We start from the raw sequence: 18,351 nt of genomic DNA, 5'->3' as shown, positions 1-18,351 counted from the left end.
ATCGAGTCACCACCCCACATTGTACCTGCCATCCTCTCCTCACTAAACTGAACCGTAACTTGTGTTTTCAGACTTCCATCTTCATACTCCTGCCCAGCAAGCCCTCCAGATTGGGTTTCCTTATCCATAGTTTTGCGTTCTTGCTGCCCACCAGAAAGAAGAAGTGCGCTATGGGTTTGACCAGAAACCCCACATGAGGATCCACCTGCACGGCCCTCGACAGCACTGCAATGTCCTAGGCTTCCCTGTGCATTAGTGGACTGTCTGGTTCAGCCTGAGCCCCAACCACTTGTTAGCCACCCAGATATCAGGCCCCATATCCTACAGGTGGGACCTTTGTGCCCCAAGACCGTCATCTCTATTCAACCTGAGTATTCAGGCAATTATCCCAGACCTTATCTCAAATCCCTTCCTATGGAGGAACCTAAAGCACAAAAGTGTACTCTTCCTTCCCCAAGGCAGGAAACGTGGCAGTTGAGATGGGTGTCTAACCCTCAGTGTGGGATCCAGCTGCATAGCTCATGAGACCACACCCAATCAGGAGGGACACCCTGTGTACAAACAGGACTTTTGACCCTCATCTTGAGCCTGCCTTCAAACAAGCCCCCTTGATAGCTGGTCCAGAATCCCCGTACAGGGCCTGCTATGCCCCTAGGCCCCCATCTTAACCCTTGGTGAGGTTATCCAGGTGACCGGACCCAGAACCCCTCTCCGGAATCCCTTTATGGTTGGGACCCCTGAGACAGAAAAGAGCACTCATCCCTTCCCCCAGAAAGACAGCAGAACTTTGGGAGCTGGTCAGAATCCCCAGAGAGGAAGAATCTCCCATGACCCCATAAGCCCACCCCTACATCCCGTGGATGTCCTAGACACACAATCCAGACAGAAAAGGCTGTGTTACAGACTCCCAGGCACCCAAATTTCAAATCCCGAGGAGCTGCCTTCAGGGTCTGATGATCAGACCTGCCATCACCTCGCCCCTAACCCTAACCCGAGTTTGTTTCTGCAGACTTCTGTTCCCTAAGCCCTAGCCCTCATTTCCTCCAGGATGGGGCTGCCAGAGCCTCAATGCATGATCTTGACTGGCCTCCTGAGAGAAACTCTGTCCGTCACAGTTGCTCAAACCCACTTTATTAGGAGAAACCTGGAAGGCCCCTGAGCCACACAAATAGCGTAGGCCACTCTGGGCAAAAATGCACAGTCTGACACCCCCTCGGCACATACCTCCAGATAGACACACAGGTCAAAGGCCCTGAGTCAGAAGATTGAACCTGACATACCCTAGGACCTCATTGAAAGCCTACTTTAGGTTGTCAGGCATCTGTCCCCAGAGGCCTGTTCTGGAATACAAACCGAAGGTTTAACTTGTGGTTCCTGAGACACAAAAGAACCCTTCCTGTCCCCAGCAGGAAACCTTGCTCTTGGGAGCTGGGTCGAACCCTCAGGGTAAGAGAATCCTGCATGGCAATGTCCACAATAGCCAAACTATGGAAAGAACCTAGATGTCCATCAACAGATGAACGGATAAAGAAGTGATGTATACACACACACACACACACACACACACACACACACAACGGAATACTATGCAGCCATCAAAAGAAGTGAAATCTTGCCATTTGCAATGACGTGGAAGGAACTAGAGGGCATCATGCTTAGTGAAGTAAGTCACCTGGAGAAAGGCAACTATCATATGATCTCCCTGATATGAGGAAGTGGAGATGCAATGTGGGGGGTTGGGTGGTATGAGAAGAATAAAAGAAAAAACATGGGTTCAGAAGGGAGACAAATCATAAGTGACTCTTAATCTCACAAAACAAACTGAGAGTTGCTGGGGGGAGTAGGGTTGGGGGTGGGGGTGTGGTTATGGACAATGGGGACGATATGTGCTCTGGTGAGTGCTGTGAAGAGTGTAATTCTGGTGATTTACAGACCGGTACCCCTGGGGGAAAAACACATTATATATATATATATATATATATATATATAATTTTTTTTTTTTTTTTTTTTTTTTTTACGAAGTCAGTTTTATAAATTTATCCTCGGAAAGTCTATTAAGGCTTTTTACTTCTCTCTACGCTTTCTAGATCATCACTCTTTCCTCTCCTAATCTTTCAGTGGCCTTTGGCCTCTTAAAAGCAATACTATTTTGACTGGATCTGAGATCCCCATCCTATTTTTAAACTTTTCTCTCATAAAAGCCTCCATAATCTCCTTAGCCATACTAACTAATGAAGCCCACAGCATAATGAATCGATTCTAAGGTGGATGGGAGTCTTCTGTTTAATCCTCAGGCAGATGGAGTTGGACTGTGTCACTCTCCTTAGAAGTACTCTTCATATCTTAGGCTACTGAGATCTCCATCTGGGTAATCTGATTACTGCATATCTACATGATCTTGTTCTTCTGGTTTCTAGCAAATATATATATATATATATATATTTTACATTATATATTTATAAAAAACAATAAAAATAAATTAAAAAAAAAAAGAATTCTGCATGGCCACTGAGCCACTGCCACATTCTAAGGTCTCCCTGGACACCAACCTACATGTGACCCCTCAGCATGAGAAAGCCTGTCCGTTCAGCCCCCATTGAACTTTGCCCCAGAACCAGCAGATCAAACATGCCCTGTTCCTCAACTGCAATGGTAATGGGAAGTGGCCTTTCCAGGCATCCATGCGGAGAGCTCTGCTACACAACTTTTCCATATGGGGGACCCTTGAGCCCTCTAACTGGACATCCCCTGTCCCTCAGAAGGACATCTTGCTGTATGGAGCACCTCAAAAGCCCCAGCGTGGGAAAACCTCCATGGCCTCTTGAGGCCACACCTCCATTCGTCGCTCATCATGGACAACAACTCCAGTGTGAGCAGACACCTGGCACTCACCCGTACTCAGGTGGTGGACATCTCGAATCATCCACTGCACATTGGAACTGCCAACTGCTTGGCATTGAATTTAACCATAACTTGTGTTTTCAGATTTCTGTCCTCACACTCCTGGGCTGCATGCCCTCCAGATTGGGAATTTTGGAGCCACAATGCAGCCTTCTGCCTGCCCACCAGGAAGAAGAAGTGACCTATGGGTCATCCCAGAAACCCCACATGAGGACCGACCTGCATGGCGATGATGGCACCCCAATATCATAGGCTGCCCTGTGTATGAATCCTTCTAACACAGAAAGAGCCTCGAACTCCTCTCAGCCACAGAGATAAGGAGCTCCATATCTTGCAGGTGGGACCTTCCCTGTCCTGAGGCCTTCATCTCTACCCAACCTGGGTATTCAGGCCTCTGGCCCCAGACCTTAGCTCAAATCCGTACCTATGGAGGAACCTGAAGCACAAAAGAGTACTACTCCTTCCACATGGCAGGAAACCTGGCTGTTGGGATGGGTTCCAACCCTCAGAGTGGGAGCCAGCTGCATGGCCTATGAGAACACGCCCACTCAGGAGGTATGGCTGGGGACAAACAGGCATTATGATCCTCAGCCTGAGCCCGATTTCAAACAAACCCCTCAGGAGTTTTACCAGGAGTCTGCAGATCAGGTCTGCCATGGCCCTAAGCACAAATCCTACCCCTCTTTGGGTTTATCCATGCGGCTGGATCCAGACCCCTCTCTGGAATCCCTGTTTGTGTGGAACCCCTGAGACAGAAAACAGAACTCTTCCCTTCCCGCAGGAAAACACCAAATTCTTGGCACTTGGACAGAATGCACAGAGAGGAAGGATCTCCCATGGCCCCATGTGGCCACCCCTCTATTTCGTGGCCAACGTCAAAACACAATTCAGACAGAGAAGCCTGTGCTACCACTTCCCAGCTATCTGCATTTCAAATCCCGAGGAGCTGCCCTCAGGATCTGCAGAACAGGCCTGCCATTACCTCGCCCCTAACCCTTACCCGAGTTTGTGTCTGAAGACTTCTGTCCCCAAAGGCCAGGCCCATATGCTTTCCAGGATGGGGCCTCTGGAACCACAAAGCAGCACTTGGCCTGCCCTCCCGAAGGAAACTCTGCCTGTCACAGTTGCCCAAACTCTTTATAGTAGTTGAAACCTGCACGTGACCTGAGCCCAACACAATTCCTTAGGCCGCTCTGATCAAAAATGCATAGTCTGACACAACCTCGGTACCTACCTCCCGGCAGACATGCAGGCCAATGGCCCTGAATCAGAAGATTGAACCTGACATGTTTCTAGGACCTCATCGGAACCCTAGATTAGATTTTCAGTCCTCTGTCCCCAGAGTCCTTTTCTGGATAACCAACACATGGTCCAACATGTGGTCCCTGAGCCATACAACAGAAACCCTCCCGTCCGGAGAAGGAAACAAGGCTCTTTGGAACTGGGTCCAAACCTCAGGTTAGGAGAATCCTGCATGGCCCTAGATTCACCACCACATTCTAAGTTCTCCCTGGACACCAAGCAGCATTGTGACCCATCAGATTGAGAACCTCCGTCAAATAAGATCACCTGGAATTTCAAATCAGAGCCAGCGGATCAAGCCTGCCCTGTTGCTTGGCTGCAATGTAACATGAGGTGGGATTTCCAGGCATCCATTCAGAGAGCTCTGCTATCGAATCTTTCCATATTGGGGAAACTGGAGCCCTCTAAACGGACTTCCCTTGTTCCGCCAAAGAACACTTTGTTGTTTGGAGCAGCTCACAACCTCCAGCTTAGGAAAGCCTCCAAGGCTTCTTGAGGCCACACCACCATTCATTGGCCATCATGGATACAAACTCCAGCGTGGGGGCGCCTGGGTGGCTCAGTGGGTTGAGCCGCTGCCTTTGGCTCAGGTCATGATCTCGGGGTCCTGGGATCGAGTCCCGCATCGGGCTCTCTGCTCAGCGGGGAGCCTGCTTCCCTCTCTCTCTCTCTCTCTGCCTGCCTCTCCGTCTACTTGTAATCTCTCTCTGTCAAATAAATAAATAATCTTAAAAAACAAAAAACAAAAAACAAACTCCAGCGTGGGCATACATCTGACACTCACCCTTACTAAGGTGCTGGAGATCTCGAAATGGCCACTGCACATTGGAACTGCCATGCACTCAGCACTGAACTTAACCTTAACTTGTGTTTTCTGAATTCCATCCTCAAAGTCCTCGCCTGCAAGCCCTCCAGATTGGGAATCCTGGAGCCACAACACAGACTCGGCCTGCCCACCAGAAAGAAGTGCCCTATGGATCTGCCAAGAAACCCCACATGAGGATTCTCCTCATGGCCCTCAATGGCAGCCCAATACCATAGACCGCCCTGTGTACTAATGCTCTCCCTGACAGAGCCCGAACCCCAACCTCCTGTCAGCCACCCAGATAGCAGTCCCCATATCCTGGAGGTTGGATCTGCCTTGGCCCAAGGCTGTCATCTCAAACCAACCTGGGTATTCAGGTATCTGTCCACACATCTTAGCTGAAATACCTAACCATGGGTGAACTTGAAGCACAAAAGAGTACTCCTCCTTCCTCATGGCAGGAAAACTGGATGTTGAAATGGTTGTCCATCCCTTAGAGTGGGAGCCAGCTACATGGTCCATGAGACATCGCTCTCTCAGGCGGGGAAGCTGGCCACAAACAGGCATTGTGACCCTCTGCCAGTGACACTCTCAAACAAGCCCCCTCAGGAGCTGGACCAGGAGCCTTCAGAGCGGGCCTGTCTTTCCACAAGGCCAAATCCTAACCCTGCGTGGGGTTATGCAGGCTCCCAGACACAGAAACCTCTGGTCTCTGGAAACCGTGTTGTGTGGGAACACTGAGATGGAAAACAGCACTCTTCCCTTTCCCCAGAAAGACACCCAACTCTTCGGAGCCAGGCAGAATCCCCAGATAGGAAAAATATCTAATGGACCCATGAAGGCACCCCTCCATTCTGAGGCCATTCTAGACACACAATCCAGACATAGAAGTCTTTGCTACTGCCTCCCAGCCACCCAATTTCAAATCTCGAGGAGCTGCCTTCAGGGTCTGTAGGACTGCCATGCCAATACCTGACCAGTAACCCTTACCTGAGTTTGTGTCTGCAGAAGCCAGTTGCAACCCTGACCCACATGCCCTCCAGGATGGGGGCTCCAGAACCACTCTGCATCACTGGGCCTGCTCTCTTGAGGAAACTCTGCCCATCTCAGTTGCCCAAAAACTCCAGATCAGGAGAAACCTGCAAGTCCCCTGAGCCCACCCCAATTTCATAGGCCACTCGGGAAAAAAAGAGCACAATCTGACACACTCTCAGTACCTACCTTCAGGAAGACATGCAGGTCAATGGCCCTGAGTCCGAAGATGGAAACTGACATGGCCCTAAGACCTCATTGGAATCCTGGCTTAGGTTTTCAGGCCTCTGTGCACAAGGGACTGTTCTGGAAAACCAACATAAGGACCAACATGTGGTCCCTGACCCATACAACAGAACCCCTCCTGTCCCGAGAAGAAAAACTTGCCCTTGGGAACTGGGTCTAACACTCAGAGTAGAACAGTCCTGCATGGGCCCAGAGCCACTGCCACATTCTAAGGTCTCCCTGGACACTGAGCAGCATTGTGACCCATCAGACTTAGAAGCTCCATCAACTCAGATCCCTTGGAAATTCGAACCAGAGCCACTGGAACAACCCTGGCCAGTTCTGCAGCTGCAATGGTAATGCGAGTTGGGCTTTTCAGGCATCCATGCAGAGAGCTCTGCTAACGATTCTTTCCATATGGGGGACCCTGGAGCCTTCTAACCGGACTTCCCCTGTCCCACAGAAGGACACCTTGCTGCTTGGAGCAATTGCCAAGCTCCAGAATGGGAAAGCCTCCAAGGCTTCTTGAGGCCACCCCACCATTCGTTGGCCATCATGGATACAAAATCCCCTGTGGGCAGACATCTAACATTCGCCCTTCCTCAGGTGCTGGAGATCTCGAAACAGCTCCTGCACATTGGAACTGCTGTGCACTCGGCACTGAACTTAACCGTAGCTTGTGTTTTCAGACTTCCGTGCTCACACTCCTCACCTATAATACCTCCATATTGGGAATTCTGGAGCCACAACAGCCTTCTGCCTGCCCACCAGAAAGAAGTGCCCCACGGATCTGCATAGAAACCCCACATCAGGATCCACCTCACGTCCCTCAACAGCACCCCAATATCACAGGCTGCCCTGTGAACTAATACTCTTTCTGACACAGCCCCAGCCCTGACATCCTGTCAGCCACCCAGATAGTGGGTCCTATATCGTGCAGGTGGGACATACCTTGGCCCGATGCTGCCACCTCGAACGAACCTGGGTATTCAGGTTCCTGTCACCAGAACTTAGCTCAAATTCCTGCCCATGGGTAACCTGAAGCACTAAAGAGTACTGCTCCTTCCCCATGGCCAGAAAATTGGTTGTTGAGATGGTTGTCCAACCCTCAGAGTAGGAGCCAGCTGCATGGCCCATGAGACCAGGCCCAGTCAAGAGTGGCAGCTGGGCACAAAGAGGCATTGTGATCCTCAGCCTGAGACCCCTTTCCTACAAGCTGGACCAGGAGCCCACAGAGCGGGCCTGTCATACCCCTTTGCCCAAATCCTCATTCTTGGTGGGTTATCCAGGCGCCCGAACCTGGAACTCATCTCTGGAATCCCTGTTTGGGTGGGACCCTGAGACGGAAAATAGCACTGTTCCCTTCCCCCAGAAGGACACCAAACTCTTGGAGCCAGGCAGAATCCCCAGATAGAAAGAATGTCCCATGGACCCATGAGGCAACCCCTCCATTCCAGGGCCATCTTAGACACACAATCCAGACAGAAAAGACTGTGCTACTGCCTCCCAGCCACCCGAATTTCAAATCCCAAAGAACTGCCCTCAGGGTCTGCAGATCGGGTCTGCCATCACGACACCCCTAAACCTTACCTGAGTTTGTGTCTGAAAACTTCAGACCCAAAGCCCTGACCTACATGTGCTCCAGGATGGGCCCTCCAGAACCACACACATCACTGGGCCTGAACTCCTGAGGAAACTCTGCCCATCTCAGTTGCCCAAACACTCCAGATCAGGAGAAATCTGCAAGGCCTCTGAGCCCACCCCAACTTCATAGGCCGCTCAGGAAAAAAGTGCACAATCAGACACACTCTCAGCACCTATCTCCAGGAAGACACACAGGTCAATGTCCCTCACCAAATATTGAAACTGACATGACGCTAAGACCTCATTGGAATCCTGGCTTAGGTTTTCAAGCCTCTGTCTCCAAAGTCCTGTTCTGGAAAACCAACATAATGTCCAACATATGGTCCCTGAGCCATACAACAGAACATCTCCTGTCCCGAAAAGGAAACTTTGATCTTGGGAACTGGGTCTAACACTCATGGTAGGAGAATCGTGCATGCACCCAGAGCCACCGCCACATTCTAAGGTCTCCCTGGACACTGACCAGCATTGTGACCCATCAGACTGAGAAGCTCCATCAACTCAGATCACTTGGAACTTCGAACCAGAGCCAGCGGATCAAGCCTGCCCTGTTCCTCGGATGCAATGGTAATGTGAGGTGGCCTTTCCAGGCATCCATGCAGAGTGCTCTGCTATCAAATGTTTCCATATGGAGGACCCTGGAGGCCTCTAACTGGACTTCCCTGTCCCACACAATGACACCTTGCTGCTTGGAGCAGCTCACAAGCTCCAGCTTGGAAACCTCCAAGACTTCTTGAGGCCACCCAACCATTCGTTGGCCATAATGGATACAAACTCCAGTGTGGGCAGACATCTGACACTCATGCTTACTCAAGGGCTGGAGATATTGAAACAGCCGCTGCACTTTGGAACTACCGTGCGTTCGGCACTGAACTTAACCGTAGTTTGTGTTTTGTGACTTCTGTGCCCACACTCCTCGCCTACAAGCCCTCCATATTGGGAATTCTGGAGCCACAACACAGCCTTCTGCCTGCCCACCAGAAAGAAGAAGTGCCCAACAGGGTCTGCGCAGAAACCGCACAGGAGGATCCACCTGCAGGGCTCTCAACGGCAACCCAATATCACAGGCCGCCCTGTGCACTAATGCCCTTTCTAACACAGCCCAGCCCCAACATCCTGTCAGCCACCCAGATAGCAGGCCCCATATCCTGCAGGTGGGACTTGCCTTGGCCCGACGCATCCACCTCGAACCAAACTGGGTATTCAGGTTCCTGTCCCCAGAACTTAGCTCAAATTCCTACCCATGAGGGAACCTGAAGCACAAAAGAGTACTCCTCCTTCCCCATGGCAGGAAAACTGGATGTTGAGATGGTTGTCCAAACTCAGAGTGGGAGCCAGCTACATGGCCCTTGAGAACAGGCCCATTCAGTAGCCGCAGCTGGGCACAAACTGGATCTGTGCCACTCAGCCTGAGAAAGCCTGAGACCCCTTTCAAACAAGCGCCCCCAGGAGCTGGACCTGGAGACCACAGAGCGGGCCTGTCATGCCCCTAGGCTCAAATCCAAACACTTGGTGGGTTTATCCAGGTGCAACGACACAGTACCTGTCTCTGGAATCCCTGTTTGGGCGGGACCCCTGAGAAGGAAAACAGCACTCTTACCTTCCCCCAGAAAGACACCAAACTCTTGGGAGCCGGGCAGGATCCCCAGATAGGAAAAATCTCTGATGGACCCATGGGTACACCCCTCCATTTGGTGGCCATCCTAGACAAACAATCCAGATAGAAAAGCCTGTGCTACTGATTCCCAGCTGCTCTATTTTCAAATCCTGAGGAGCTTCCCTCAGGGTCTGCACTTCGGGCCTACCATCAACATGCTCCTAACCCATACCCGAGTTTGTGTCTGAAGAATTTGGTCCCAAAGCCCTAACCCACATGCTCTCCAGGATGGGTCCTCTAGAAACTACTGCAACACTGGGCCTGCTTTCCCGAGGAAACTCTGCCCATCTCAATTGCCCAAACACTCCAGATCAGGAGAAAACTGAAAGGGCCCTGAGCCCACCCCAATTTCATAGGCTGCTCAGGAAAGATATACACAATCTGACACACTCTCAGCACCTACCTTCAGGAAGACACGCAGGTCAATCGCCCAGAGTCCAAGGATTGAACCTGACATTTCCTAAGTCGGCATTAGAATCCTGGCTTAGGTTTTCAGGCCTCTGTCTCCAAAGGCCTGTTCTGGAAAACCAACATAAGGTCCAACATGTGGTCCCTGAGCCATACAACAGAACCCCACTGCCCAGAGAAGAAAACTGTGCCCTTGGGAACTGGGTCTAACACTCAGGGTAGGAGAATCCTGCATGGGCCTAGAGCCACTGCCACTTTCTAAGGTCTCCCTTGACACTGAGCTGCATTTGGACCCATCAGACTGAGAAGCTCCGTCAACTTGGATCACTTGGAACTTCGAGCCAGAGCCAGCGGATGAAGCCTGCCCAGTCCCTTGGCTGCAATGGGAAAGGGAGGTGGGCTTTCCAGGAACCCATTCAGAGAGCTATGCTATGGAATCTTTCCAATGGGGGACCCTGAAACCCTCTAACCAGACTTCCACTGTCCTGCAGAAGGACACCTTGCTGCTTGGAGCAGCTCACAAGCTCCAGCTTGGGAAAGCCTCCAAGGCTTCTTGAGGCCACACCGCCATTCGTTGGCCATCTTGTATACAAATTCCAGCGTGGGCAGACAACTGACACTCTCCCTTACTCAGGTGCTGGAGATCTTGAAACAGCCTCATCACATTGGAACTACTGTGCACTCGGCACTGAACTTTACCGTAGCTTGTGTTTTCAAACTTCAGTGCTCACACTCCTCGCCTATAAGCCCTCAATATTGGGAATCCTGGAGCCACAACGCAGCCTTCTGCCTGCCCACCAGAAAAAAAGAGTGCCCTAGGGGTCTGCACAGAAACCTCACATGAGGATCCACCACATGGCCCTCAAGGGCACCCCAATATCACAGGCTGCCCCGTGCACTAATGCTATTTCTGACAAAGCCCAGCCCCGACATCCTGTCAGCCACCAAGATAGCGAGCCCCATATCCTACAGGTGGGACTTGCCTTGGCAGACGCCTCACCTCGAATCAACCTGGGTATTCAGGTTCCTGTCCCCAGAACTTAGCTCAAATTCCTGTCCATGGGGCAACCTGAAGCACAAAAGAGTACTCTTCCATCCCCATGGCAGGAAACCTGGATGTTGAGATGGTTGTCCAACCCTCAGAGTGGGAGCCAGCTGCATGGCCCATGAGACTAAGCCCACTCAGGAGCGGCAGCTGGGCACAAACAGGCATTGTCCCTCTCAGCCTGAGACGATTTTCAAACAAGTGCCCATGGTAGCTGGACCAAGAGCCCACCGAGCGGGCTTGTCATGCCCCTAGCCCCAAATCCTTATCCTCGGTGGGATTTTCCAGGCGCATGGACCCAGACACCGTCGCTGGAATCCTTGTTTGGGCAGGACTCCTGATTCGGAAAACAGCACTCTTCCCTTCCCCCAGAAAGACACCAAACTCTTGGGAGCTGGGCAGAATTCTCAGAAAGGAAGAATCTCCCATGGACCCATGAGGACACCCCTCCGTTCTGTGGCCATCCTAGACACACAATCCAGACAGAAAAGCATGTCCTACGGCTTCCCAATCACCCGAATATCAAATCCCGAAGAGCTTCCCTCAGGGTCTGCAGATCGAGCTTGCTATCACCACGCCCCTACCCCTTACCCGAGTTTGTATATGAAGACTTCGGTCCCAAAGCCCTGAACCACATGCACTACAGCATGGGGCCTCTGGAACCACAGCTCATCACTGGGCCTGCTCTTCCGCGGAAACTCTGCCCATCTCAGTTGCCCAAAAACTCCAGATCAGGAGAAAACTGCAAGGCCCCTGAGCCCACCCCAATTTCATAGGCCGCTATGGAAAAAAAAATGCACAATCCGACACACTCTCAGCACCTATCTCCAGGAAGACATGCAGTTCAATGTCCCTGAGTCCAAAGATTGAACCTCACATGCCCCTAAACCTCATTGGAATCCTGGCTAAGGTTTTCAGGCCTCTGTCCCCAAAGTCCTGTTCTGGACAACAAACATAAGGTCCAACATGTGGTCCCTGAGCCATATAAGAGAACCCATCCTGTCCCGAGAAGGAAACCTTGCCCTTGGGAACAGGGTCTAACACTCAGGGTAGGAGAATCCTGCATGGGCCCAGAGCCAGGGCCACATTCTAAGGTCTCTCTGGACACTCAGCAGCATTGTGACCTGTCAGACTGAGAAGTTCTGTCAACTCAGATGACTTGTAACTTCAAAGCAGAGCCAGCGGATCAAGCCTGCCCAGTTCCTCAGCTGCAATGGTAACACGAGGTAGGCTTTCCAGGCATCCATTCAGAGAGCTCTGCTTTCTAATCTTTCCATATGGGGGACCCTGGAGCCCTCTAAGTGGACTTCCCCTGTCCCACAGAAGGACACCTTGTTGCTTGGAGCAGCTCACAAGCTTCAATGTGGGAAAGCCTCCGAGGCTTCTTGAGGCCACCAAACCAGTTGTTGGCCATCATGGATACAAACTCCAGTGTGGGCAACATCTGACAGTCGTCCTTCCTCAGGTGCTGGAGATCTCGAAACAGCCGCTGCACATTGGAACTGCCATGTGCTCGGCACTGAACTTGACCATAGCTTGTGTTTTCAGACTTCAGTGCTCACACTCCTCGCCTGCAAGCCCTCCATATTGGGAACTCTGGAGCCACAACACAGCCTTCTGCCTGCCCACCAGAAAAAAGAAGTGCCCTATGGGTCTGCGCAGAAAGCCCACATGAGGATCTACCTCACGGCCCTCAATGGCACCCCAATATCACAGGCCACCCTGGGCACTAATGCTCTGTCTGACACAGCCCCAGCCCGACCTCAGTCAGACACCCAGATAGCGGGCCCCATATCCTGCAGGTGAGACTTGCCTTGGCCTATCACCGTCACCTCGAACCAACCTGGGTATTCAGGTTCCTGTCCCCAGATCTTAGCTCAAATTCCTGCCCATGGGGGTACCTGAAGCACAAAAGAGTACTCCTCTTTCCCCATAGCAGGAAAACTGGATGTTGAGATGGTTGTCCAACCCTCAGAGTGGGAGTCAGCTGCATGACCCATGAGACCAGGCCCACTCAGGAGCAGCAGCTGGGAACAAACAGGCATTGTGACCCTCAGCCTGAGACTCCTTTCCAACAAGCGTCCTTGGGAGCTGGGCCAAGAGCCCACAGAGCGGGCCTGTCATGCCCCTAGGCCCAAATCCTAACCCTTGGTGGGGTTATCCAGGCGCCTGGAACCAGAACCCGTCTCTGGAAATCCCTGTTTGGGCAGGACCCCTGAGACGGAAAAGAGCACTTTTCCTTCCTCCAGAAAGACACCAAACTCTTGGGAGCCGTGCAGAATCCCCTGATTGGAAGAATCTCCCATGGACCCATGAGGCCACCTCTCCTTTCCGTGGCCATCCTAGACACACAATCCAGATAGAAAAACCTGAGCTATTGCTTCCCAGCCATCCAAATTTCATATCCCAAGGAGCTGCCCTCAGGGTCTGAAGATTGGGCCTGCCATCACCATGCTCCTAACCCTAACCCGAGTTTGTTTCTGAAGACTTCGTTCCCAAAGCCCTGAACCATTGCGCTCCAGGCTGGGGCCTCTAGAACCACAGTGCATCACTGGGCCTGCTCTCCAAAGGAAACTCTGCCAGTCTCAGTTGCCCAAACACTCCAGGTCAGGAGAAACCTGCAAGGCCCCTGAGCCCATCCCAATTTCATAGGCACTTCAGGAAATAAGTGCACAGTCTGCCACACTCTCAGGTTCTACCTCCAGGAAGACATGCAGGTCAATGGCACTGAGTCAGAAGATTGAACCTGACATGCCCCTAAACCCCACTGGAATCCTGGCTTATGTTTTCAGGCCTCTGTCCCCAAAGGCCTGTTCTGGACAACCAACATAAGGCCCAACATGTGGTCCCGATAGAGGGATCTTACCTCAGCCTCTGCATTTCGGCCTGACATGTCCTAGGACATAAAGCTAATCTAGTTTGTGTTTTAGACTTCTGTCATAACACTCCTGGCCCACAATCCCTCCAGGCTGGGAATTCTGGAACCACAACACAGCACTTTACCAGTCCACCAGAGAGAAAAAGTGCCCTATGGGCCTACACAAAAACCTCAAAAGAGGATCAACCTGCACGGCTCTCAAGGGCACCCAAAAATCATAGGCCACCCTGTGAACTAATGCTCTGTCTTACACAGCCTGAGCCCCGACCTCCTGACTGCCACCCAAATAGCTGGCTCCTTATACAGCATATCAGACCTTCCATGGCCTTAGGCCGTCATCTCTACCCAACCTGTGTATTCAGGCATCTGTCCCCAGACCTTATCTCAAATCCCTGCACATGGGGGAACCTAATGCTCAAAGCAGAACTCCTGCTTCCCCATGGCACAAAACCTTGATGTTGGGATGGATGTGATATCCTTAGAGTAGGAGAAACTGCATGGTGTATGAAGCTACGCCCACTGTTCAGTGCCGTCCTGGGCACAAACGCTCATTTTGACCCTCATCCTGAGTCAGTTTTGAAATACGGTCCCTCAGTAGATTTACCAAGAGCACGAATATCGGGCCTGCCATGACCTTAGGCCCAAATCCTAACACACGTTGTGGTTTCCAGGCACCCACACCCAAAGACCTGATCTGGAACCCCTCCTTTTGTGGGAACCTTGAGACAGACAACAGGACACCTCCTTTCCCCCAGAATGACACAAAACTATTGAGATCCAGACAAAACTCCCAAAGAGGGAGAAACTTCCATGCCCCATGAAGCCAGCCCTACATTCTGCAGACATCCTAGGTCCTAGACACAAAATACAGAGACAATAGCTTCAGTTAGCACTTCACACTCGCCCTAATTTCAGATCCCAATTAGCTCGCCTCAGCGTCTGCAGATCAGGCTGGCCATACCCTCTGCCCTAACCCTAGCCCTAGTTTCTGTTTTCAGACTAATGTCCCCAGAGCCCTAGCTCACAAAAAGCCCAGGCTGGGGTCCTGTAGTCGTAGCACCACAGGACTGTGCCATCCCTCCAGAAGGAAACTGTGCCCTTTAGAGCTATTAAAACACTCCAGAGTAAGAGAAACCTGCAAGGCCCCCAAGGCCACTATAATTTTGTAGGTCGCCCTGGGAAAAAAAAAAAAAAAAAAAAAAAAAAAGAGCATTCTGACATAACCTGAACACCTACCTCCTCCAGTCAGACACCCAGAAAGATGGCATCAGACAGAAGATTGAACCTGACATGCCCCTAGGCCCTAATATGAACCCCAGGTTAGGTTTTCAGGCATCTGTCTCCAGAGGCCTGTTCTCGAATACAACGTATGGGGGATCCTTGAGCCCCAAAACAGAACACGTCCTGAACCCAGAAGGAAACCTTGCAATTTGGAGCTGTGTCAAACCTGCAGGGTAGGAGAATCCTGCATATCACCTGAGCCATCGCCACATTCCAAGGCCGTCCTGGACATAAACCTGCATTGTGACCCATCAGCTTGAGACTCCATTTCAACTCAGCCCCCTTTTAGATCGTCCCAGACCCAGGAGATCGAACTTACCATGTTCCAAGGCAACAATGGTAATGCTAAGTGGCGTTTCCAGGCATCCATTTGTGGAGTTCTGCTATCGAATTTTTCCATATGGGACAGCCTTGAGCCATCAAACAGGATTCCCCTTGTGCTGCAGAAGGAAACCTTGTTATTTGGAGCAGGTCACAATCCCCAGAGTGGGAAAACCTCCATGGCATCGTGGGGTCACCCTACATTAGGCGCCCTCATTGACACAAACTCCTGAGTGAATATCTGACACTCACCCTAACATCAGATGCTGAAGATCTAAGTTCAGCCTCTGCAGATTGGGCCTACCGTGCCCTAGGCTCTAAACCTAACCCTAGCTTGTATTTTCACACTTTTTGTACTTACATTCCTGGACCAAAAGCCCTCGAGATTGGGAATTCTGGAGCCACAAAGTAGCACTTTGCCTGCCCATCACAAGAAAAAGTTCCCTATTGGCTGCCCCAAATCACCAGATGAGGATCTACCTCCATTGCCCTCGAAAGCACCCCAATTTCATAGGCAGCCTTGTGCTCTAATGCTCTGTCTGACATGTTATGAACCCAGACCTCCTGTCAGCCACCCAGTTAGTTGGCCAATATCCAGCAGATGGGACCTGCTATGGCCATAGGCCATTATTGCTACCCAACCTGGCTTTACAGGCATCTGTAATCCGACGTTATCTCATATCCCTGCATATGGGGGAAGCTGATGCAAAAAGAGTACTCCTCCTTCCCAATGGCAGGAAAACTTGCTGTTGGGATGGGTGTATAACCCTTGGAATAAGAGAAATCAGCATGGCCCATTAGGCCACGCCAACTAATGAGGGCCGCCCTGGGCACATACACGCATTGTGACCCTCAGCCTGAGCCTATTTTCAGTAAGTCCCCTTCAGGAGCTGCACTAAGAGCCCACGTATCTAAGAGCCTGCATATCTAAGAGCCCACATATAGGACCAAGGTGTTCCTTGGTCCTAGGCCCAAATCCTAACACACAGTGTTGTTTTCCAGGCACCTGTACCCAGAGTCCGTCTCTGGAATCCCTCTATTTGGGGGACACCTGAGACAGAGAACAGGACTCTTTCTTTCCCTAGAATGACACCAAACTATTGAAGCCTGGTAGAATCCCCAGAGACAGAGAATCTTCCAATGTCCCATGAAACCACCCATACACTGCTTCCAATCCTAGACACACAATCCTGAGACAAAAGCCTAAGCTACAACCTCACACTTGCCCTAATATCAGATCCCGGAAAGCTACCATCAGGGTCTCTAGATAGGACCTCCACAACCTCGGCCCTAACCATAACCCGAGTTTGTGTTGCCAGACATCTGTTCCCAAAGCCCTGGGCAAACACACACTGCAGGTTGAGGCATCCATAGCCACACCGAAGGACTGTGCCTGCACTCCCGAAGGAAACTGTGCCATTTACAGTTGCCAATTCCCTCCAGATTAAGAGTACCCTGCAAGGCCCCCAGAGCCTCCCCAATTTTGTATGCCACCCTTGACAAAATGGGCAATCTGAAACACCCTGAGCACCTACCCTCCTGGCAGACACCCAGGTAAATGGCCCTAGAGACAAAAGATTGAACCTGATATGCCCCTAGGCCATGATCTGAACCCTAGCTTAAGTTTTTAGGCATCTGTACCCAGAGCCCTCATCTGAAATTCCAACATAGGCGGTCCCTGAGCACAAAACAGAACACCCTCTGTCCCCAGAAGGGAACCTATTATGTGGAGCTGTGTCAAAGCCTCAGGGCAGGAGAATCCTGCATGGCCACTGACCACCGCCACATTCCAAGTGCTCCATGGACACAAGCCCGCATTATGACCCAAAAGCATGAGACTCATCCTTCTTGGTTGCTTGCCCCAGAGGCAGCAGATGGAACCTGAATTATTCCTAGGCACCAATGGGAATGCTAGGAGGGGTTTCCAAGCATCCAACATAGAGCCCTGCTCTCAAATCTTTCAGTATGGGGAGGCATTGAGCCAACAAACAGAACTCCCCATGTCCTGCACAAGGAAACCTTGCACTTTGGAGCAGCTCACAAGCCCCAGAATGGAAAGCTCCAAGGCCTCATGAGGCTACTCCACAATTAGGCAGCCATCTTGGACGCAAATTCCAGCCTGAGGGAACTTTTGCCACTCACCATTACTTCAGATGCTGGAGATCTCGATTCAGCCTCTGCAGATTGGTCCTTCCATGCCCTAGGCTCTAAACCTAAAACTAGCTTGTGTTTTCAGATTTCCATCCTCACACTTCTGCCCCACAAGATCTCCAGATTGGAAATTCTGGAGGCACAATACAGCACTCTGCCTGCCCACAGAAGGAAAAAATTGGCCTATGGGACTGCACAAACAACGGAATGAGAATCAACGTGCACAGACTTCGATGGAACCGCAATTTCATTGGCCGCCCTATGCACTGCTGCTCTCTCTGACACAGCCTGAGTCCAGACCTCCCGTCAGCCACCCAGTTAGCTGAACACATATCCAGTAGATCAGAACTGCCAGGGCCCTCTGCCATCATCTCTGCAGGAACCTGGGTTTTCAGACATCTCTCCACAGACCTTATCTCAAATCCCTGCTCATGGGGGAACCTTATGCACAGAACAGAACTCCTCCTTTCCCATTTCAAGAAACCTTGCTTTTGGGATGCTGATGAGGGTCAAAGTCAAATACTCAGAGAAGGATAAACCTGCATGGCCCATGAGGCCATGCCCATGCTTGAGAGTCACCTTGGGCACAAACATGCATTGTGAACCTCAGTGTGAACCCGTTTTCCAATAAGGCCTCTCAGAGGCTCGTCCAAGAGCTCACATATTGGGCTGGCCATGACCCTAGGCTCCAATCCTATCCA

Source organism: Lutra lutra, unplaced genomic scaffold (genome assembly GCF_902655055.1).
Source record: "Lutra lutra unplaced genomic scaffold, mLutLut1.2, whole genome shotgun sequence".
Classification (NCBI taxonomy): domain Eukaryota; kingdom Metazoa; phylum Chordata; class Mammalia; order Carnivora; family Mustelidae; genus Lutra; species Lutra lutra.
Note: the sequence above shows the minus strand (reverse complement) of the source record.